Raw genomic sequence first — 8,024 nt, 5'->3', positions numbered from 1 at the left:
AGTTGATAAGCAGGGAGGCAGTCATGGTTAACAGGTCTTTGGGACCAGGAAGGGAAGGAAAGGAGGAGGCCCTCTTTACTCATACTGTTGTCTGATCAGCATTTCTGATGAGGAGCATTTCCCCACACCTGCAGGACAAATGTATGTTTATACAAATCTACTTTAAAGAGCAGCCTGTCTGAGAGCAAGTTTGCATGCTTAAGTTTTTCATAAACAGATATTAAAATGTGAATTTGTGCAAAACTGTTAGATTTGCTCAAACTCAATGTAATTTAGTTAATTTTGTCAGGGATGAAAGAAGGTAGAAAATAAAGAAAAAAGAACAGGATGTTATAATAAAGAAGCATTAAAATAATAAAGTGAAACTATGATAGTATAAATTCAAAGTTCAAGATCGGAAATGATAAAGGCTAGTGCAAAAGTAATTGCGGTTTCAGACCATGAACTTTAAACCATTATAACTAGGCTCAAACACATCTGTATTAATCAAAATACGAAATATTACAGTCAAGACATTTTTTCCAATGATAAATGTTTGTGTATTCCTGCAGCATAAAAATCCATGCTTTGGGATTCGACATACTCTTGGAAAAATATTTTCTGCATCTTGCTGGTGGTGGAAGCGTTTACCCTGCACACAGTTGTCGAGATGCTTGAAGAAGTGGTTGTTGGTTGGCGAAAGGTCAGATGATTATGGTGGATGGGGCAAAACTTCGTAGCCTAATTTGTTCAACTTTTGAAGCGGTCGTTGTGTGACTTGCGGTTGAGTGTTGCCGTGGAGAATTGGGCCCTTTCTGTTGACCAATGCCAGCCGCAGGTGTTGCAGTTGTTGGTGTATCTCATGGATTTGCTGAGCATACTTCCCAGATGTAATGGTTTCACCTGGATTCAGAAAGCTGTAGTGGATCAGATTGGCAGCAGACCACCAAACAGGGACCATGACATTTTTTTGGTGCAATTTTGGTTTGGGGAAGTGCTTTGGAGCTTCTTTTCAGTCCCACCACTGAGCTGGTCATTACTGGTTAGAGTATAAAATCTACTTTTTGTCGCATGTCACAGTCTGATGGAGAAATGGCCTGTTGTTGTGTAGAATAAGAGAAACAACACTTCAAAATGATGATCTTTGTTTATTTTCACTCAGCTCATGAGGCACCCACTTGTCGAGCCTTTTCACCTTTCCAATTTGCTTCACATGCCAAATGACTGTAGAATAGTAGACATTGAGTTCTTTGGCAACTTTTCTTGTAGTTGTAAGAGGATCAGCTTTGATGATTGCTGTCAATTGGCCATTGTCAACTTCCAATGGCCGGTCACTATGTTGCTCATCTTCAAGGCTCTCTTCTCCTTTGCAGAACTTCTTGAACCACCACTGCTGTGTGCTTGTTAGCAGTTCCTGGGCCAAATGCATTGCTGATGTTCTGAGTTTTCTCTGTTGCTTTTTGACTCATTTTGGAGTCGAATAAGAAAATTGCTCAAATTTGCTTTTTGTCTAACATTATTTCCATAGTCTAAAGTAAATACAAAATCAACGGTAAGTAATAAGTTACTAACAAAAAAAGCAAGAAATGTGCATTAAAATGATGTATAACATAACCACATTTATTAAGAATGTATTCCAATATCAAATGAAAAATTTAAATAATGCAAAAACCACAATTTTTTTGCACCAACCTAATGTGAAGGAGAATACTTAGAAAGAAGAGTAAAATGGTGGAAAAGTAGAGAGAGAGAGTGAGAGCAAAAGCAAGGAACAAAACCATAAAATCAGACTTAGATGCTCAAAATCGTTTTGTTCCCAAAGACAGAGAAATCAGAAAGGAGGGATTGATCACAGAAATGCTTGAGATTGTCCAGGCCGCATCCTGGAGCAACTTGCTGGTTGCAGAGCACATGAGTGGAAAATCACCCACACCAAGTGACAGCATCATGTAATTTCAGAACAAAAACCAGGGGAAGATCCTAAAAGGTTGGAGAAACGGTAAATCAGCAGTCTTCCTGTAATGAAGGAGGAGTTGATGTAAGATTCCGCAGTCGTTATCTCAGAAATTAAAACTGCAGTGGAAGAAATCCTTTCAAAATTCGAAGGAAAATGATTTTCAGGCTAAAAATTTTATATCTCACCCACCTACTAATCAAGTATGAGAAAGTAATTCAGACTTTTCAGAAAAGCAAGACCGAACATTTTTTGGGTTTGTCCTATTTGTTTTCAGGATATACTTCCTCAAAAAGAGGAAAAGAGGCAAGGAGTAGGAAATCCTGATATTTGGGCAAAGGGAATGCGATGCCTAATAAAGCACAGTGTGATTCCTGGCTGATGGGAGAAGGGAACACCCAGGAGAATAGCTGAGCAGCCAGGCTGGGAACAACGTCTTGACTGGTGCAGTGAAATCAAAGGCTTCAGGATGTGAGGATGAAATGAACCCGCATGTCTGATGTGTTTGGACTCATTGAAAGGCGAATCACATCTCTGGTAGTTTAAGGATAAACTTGTGATAGACCTATAGTCCATCAAACACATGAAAACTTCAGAAAATAGAGATTCACGAGAGAATCAATGTACTTATAATACAGTAATTGGCTTAGGTCCGCTACTATTTATGTAGTCACAATGACAGTAACACTGAATACTGATGTGACCCAAAATGATGCCTTAATTATTCTGGGTGGAGGGTGGAGGGTGTGCAAGAAAGTGAAATCTTGATTTTCCACAGTAAGGAAACCATAGTGATATGTGAGATTGACAAGTCAAAAGTTATTAGTGTAAATACATTATTTAGACAAATAGAGGATGGTACCAGAAGAATTTTTAGGGGATGAGTTAAAATCAGGGAAAAAGATGGGTGGTACATCTTATAAAATATTTTTACTTTGTAAAGTAGGTATACTTTATATGTTGGTTAGGTAATTTTTAAAATTTAATTATTCAATTAAAATTCAAGTGTGGAATACCTCTTACGGCCTAGGAATTGAAATTGGCACTGTGGAAGATGTAGGAAATACAGGGGAAATTTTAGCATATGTTCTACAGAGAGCCTGGAAAAGTTGAAAGCCAAAGTCTTGTACATAAATAAACTACTCAGAGATTGATAATTAAGTGGTAAGTTTTCTGGAGCAGGTTGGAGTAACAGGGAACCAAAGAAGGCAGTCCCATGTGGATGAAGCAGTCAAGAGCAGCTTCATGGAGGAGGTGAGACACAACAGGCCCTGGAAGGAGATGTTCATGTAAACTGAGACTTGGCAACATTTTCTGAATGCTTCTGCTGTGCCAGGTGCTATTATGAGACTTGGCAACATTTTCTGAATGTTTCTCCTGTGCCAGGTGCTGTTATGATTTTTTTTCTTTTTTTCTTTTTTTTTTGAGATGGAGTCTTACTCTGTCACCTAGGCTGGAGTTCAATGGCACCATCTCTGCTCACTGCAACCTCTGCCTCCCAGGTCTAAGCAATTCTCTGCCTCAGCCTCCTGAGTAGCTGGGATTACAGTCACATGCTAATTTCACTCCGGCTAATTTCTGTATATTTAGTAGAGACAGGGTTTCACCATGCTGGCCAGGCTGGTCTTGAACTTCTGACTTCATGATCCACCCACCTTGGCCTCCCAAAGTGCGGGAATTGCAGGCGTGAGCCACCGCACCCGGCTGGTGCTGTTATGATTTCTATTCATTCCTTGGTTTAATTCTTGATTTAACTCCATGCAGTATGTTTTATTGCGATCATCTCTCCTTTTCAGATGAAACCTTGCAAGAGCTACGCAAGCTGAGCATCTTGTCTGCACTCACATGAATTTTAAATAGCTAGTTAGGGTTGAATGAGCAACTCACATGCTAGTTCAGTGTTCTTATCTGAACAATAAGTATATTAGGCTAAGTGAACTCTAAAATCTCTTCCATGCCCCGTTCTTTGGTCCTATAATCCCGAAATTGTGATTTCTCTTGGACCTTGGCTAGGGGTGAAGTGGGGGATGAGCGTGCACCCAGTGTGTTCATGTCTTACATTTTTATAATTTAAACATTAGTACTCTTTGCCTCCAGGTTAAAAAATAATAATAATAAAAGAAAAGGGATTGGTGGTTAGGACTCCAGTGTTAAAAATTCAATAACGCACCAGTTAGTTAGCTCTTGTGACTGTAGTTCCTCTTCATCACCACTGAAAGATGGCTAGAGCTTAGCTTCCAAGGTCAGTGAATTCTAGGTTTGGAAAACAGCACAGTTTATAAGTTCAAGCATCTTTAACCTGTATTCTAATTTAGTTGGGTATTTCATCAAGTTATTTGACCCAGAGCAAAGCATTTGATCCCTTCATGAATTCCAGTCTCACGTATATGCACCTCATACACACTAAGAAGGCTTGAATCTACATGCGCTCTCTCAGTATTAGGAGCTAAACCTGATAATACCACATTGCAGCCCAGGCTTTCTTACTGAATTTTCCTACTGGCTGACACAGGGAAGTAGTACATAGTGGTTGAGACCACAGAATTGGGATTCCGGATCTGTCTGTAAGTCCTTGCTCTGCCCTTGCTGCATCACCTTGATGCTACTTAAACACTCTAGACTCTACTTTCTTATGTGAAAAATAAATAAAGAAAATAAAGTAGTGCCTACTGAACAAGGCTATTGAATTAAAGGAGATAATAAACGTAAAACTTTTAGCACAGTACTTCAAATTTCACATTTCAACAAATGTCAAGGGTGTTTTGTTGTTTTTTGGTTTTGTATTTATTTGCTTATCTATCTATCTATCTATCTATCTATCTATCTATCTATCTACCTGCCTAACTTTTTCAGAGACCTATTGACAATGTGTATTTTTATACTTACCCCAGTCAAATCATTGGTTATTTGGGGAGCACTCCTGGGTGTTCAGACTTCATAATCAATGACCAGATATACCAAAACCAGCTACTTTGTACTGACTTTCATACTTTGGTCTCTGGATTTTGTTTTTTTCCGGTCTTAGGACGCTCTTTTTGAGATGGCACTAGGAGATGCATATAGTGGTTGTTGGGGCTCAGAACATGCAAAATAACACAAAATACGGTATACTGCCCTGCTAAGTCCTTAGAACTGAAGGCGATTTGGAAGGACTTCAGCTACGTCTTCTGGACCTTCTGCCACCCTCCTTTCTTCCTCTCCATTATCTACCAAGTGAGTCACAGAAACTGGAATCTCTCTCCTCAAAAACAAACCATAAAACCCAGGAAGGTCTCTGACCTGCTCCCTTTCCCTTGAAGGTCCTCACGTGACAAGGGCCCTGCCCCATTCCCCAGGTGATAGGAGGAAGACATTTCTTACAGAGACACAGAAAACAAGCTGAGTAAATAGTCTTTGCTGAGTTTACCCCGACTTTATTACCTAGATCCTACGCTTTTTGTCCAATAGTGTTTCTCTATAATCATTCTCTTCTCTCATCAGACTTAGGATAAGTACACAGTTTTCCCTGAGTCTTGTAAAACTGATTTAAAAAATTGTGTAAGCCTCTCTCTTGTTATTCTGTCTTTTCTTTTCTTATTTATTTATTTATTAATTATTTATTCTTTTTTTGAGATGAAGTCTTTCTCTGTTGCCCAGGCTGGAGTGCAGTGGCATGATCTCGGCTCACTGCAACCTCTGCCTCACAAGTTCAAGTGATTCTACTGCCTCAGTCTCCCAAGTAGCTGGAACTACAAGTGCCCACAACCACACCCAGCTAATTTTTGCATTTTTAGTAGAGACGAGGTTTCACTATGTTGGCCAGCCTGGTCTTGAATTCCTGACCTCGTGATTTGCCCGCCTCGGCCTCCAAAGTGCTGGGATTAGAGGTGTGAGTTACCATGCCCAGCCATTATTCTCTCTTTTCTTATAGCAGTGTTGGTCATGACCCCTGCAATGAATGAGGAGAAGATAGTACTTTTTTTTCTCTTCTACATGGTATTAGTTATGCTGAAAAATGAAGTATTCAGATTCAAACTACTCTATGTTCTATGTGCTCATCTTCTAACAATGACTAGCAGAGCAGCAATTGAGGTAATTATGTGATCTTCTGGAGACTAAACTTCCTCATCAGCAAATGGGAATGTTGGGACATACTTTGTCCTTAGAAAGTAAGAATGTGATTGTGAGACTGGGATGGTGAGAATGAGAAATAATGCACAAATGCAGTGAAGAGAAAAAAAGCTCAATAAAATATGTTGACATCATTGTTATTACCTGCTCTGGCTAGAAAGAAACTTAACTCATCACTATTCTCACTTCAGAATTTAATCGTGATAAACTCTAAGTTTTTTATGTAGTTTTATGGAAAAGTGAATCAATTTTTATCTTTTGATTCTCCCTCAAAACTTATGAACATGTTTCTTAAACTCTATGGATTTTTATTTCTTCTTAGAATAGAATCACAAACTGATAAATTGCATGAAGAAGACCCCAGTATACATCTTCTCAACTCCCCTCCTTTGAAGGGGAAGACACTGAAGTTCCAAGTGGAAAAAAACCAAAACAAAAGAAACCTTCCTCAACCCTCCCAGCTCTTTAGGAGAAGAATTCCGCCCTGTTAGAGGAGTCTCACATCTTTACAGAGCGGCATTCTGTGCCTATCTCTGCTGTGGTTTAATGCATTCTTTGATAGCCTCTTCAGCACTTCAGATTATTACAATTATTAAAAACACTGACAATTAAATCACAACACTGTTGTCCTTCTTGCCCCTCCTCATTTCAGTCCCAAACTTTAACAAAGTATTTAGGCTCTCTTTTCTGTACAGAAATGTACCCTAACTTTTCCAGCTAACATCTCTAACCTGTTTTAAAACAGGAACAGTGGTGATATCAGGTAGCCTGTTCCAGTTTCCACAGAGCTATTCAGAAAAGTGTTCCTTAAAACTGACAGTCTAGGTCTCATCAGACAGACACTTTCCTGTTCAAATTTATGAAACTAGGAAACAGCACTATATCTACTTAAGCCTTCTTCATTTTCAACTAAATAATACGAATTCTTCTAATCTCCTTTTGAATCTACTTTGCTGGCTGATTATTTCTTGTCTTTACTCTTTTCTATTCCCCAGAGAGAGGTTCCCCAGGTATGAGGGCCTTTCTATTTATTGGAATGGACTCAGTGGGGATATTCACCCTGACAAAAAGATAGGAGCACAGGTTAGGCATTTAGTGTACATTTGTGAGGATGAAAAGAGACAAAAATTCAAGAGGAGAGGCTAACACTATGGTTCTGTACACAGAACAAATGTACATAGACGTTTGTACTCAAGACCACTTCTTGCCTCGAGTTGTGCCCAAGAAGAAAGGCAGGGCTTGAAAGCTCAGTGATGGGCCTGAGCCTTGATATCAGCTCCAGGTGTGGCTCTTGTATTTTTCTGCTCACCTCTTCTGACTTACTAGGGGTCAAAGTCTGACCTTTTAACAGTGTGACCTTAGATATTTGACTTCACCTTGCTACTCTTCTCAACTTCTTCATGGTGTAAAATGAAGATGAGAGTGCTTGGCACTAATTCTGGAAGAATCTGAACTGACAGTGTTGAAGTAAGTACCTGGCAAGCAGTCACTCAACATATGGCAGAGAAGACACTGCTGCTGCTGTTGATGTGGAATCAGAGGAAACAGATAGCAGTCATTCCAAATGTTAGGGAGAATGATGTTTTCTTAATCCTTCAGGCTATTAGTTTTAGTAAAACAAACAAAAATCATTTGTTTTCCAAAGAATCCAAATATATGAAATTAACCACTTAGACAAGTTTTAACAGCCAAATAAACTTATGAGTTGGAGGATAGTCTGATCCACAGGTAATAGATTCCTAGTTATTAATAGTGATGTGGTAATAAACGGAGGTGTTCCTAGGTGGTGTTTTCACTTTGTGGATAATGTCATGGCAGTTAACTAAATTGTTTTGCACAAAGCATTTCTTGGTGTCTTCTGCCAAAATTTTATCATCCTCCCATCCAAGAACTAACCGGGCCCAACACTGCTTAGCTTCTGAGACCAGACACGATCGGCATGGTATGACCATACACAAAAAGGTATCATCCTCAGCTTGAA

At 39.3% G+C, this 8,024-nt stretch overlaps 1 pseudogene; it reads right to left on the bottom strand.

Moving 5' to 3' along the window:
* Positions 1–482: 482 nt before the first annotated feature.
* On the bottom strand, positions 483–1,505 carry LOC126933072 (histone-lysine N-methyltransferase SETMAR-like; annotated as a pseudogene).
* Between the last annotated feature and the right edge of the window lie 6,519 nt (positions 1,506–8,024).

This window comes from Macaca thibetana, chromosome 12 (assembly GCF_024542745.1).
Source record: "Macaca thibetana thibetana isolate TM-01 chromosome 12, ASM2454274v1, whole genome shotgun sequence".
Lineage (NCBI taxonomy): Eukaryota > Metazoa > Chordata > Mammalia > Primates > Cercopithecidae > Macaca > Macaca thibetana.
This window is presented reverse-complemented; position numbering and strand designations above follow the sequence as displayed.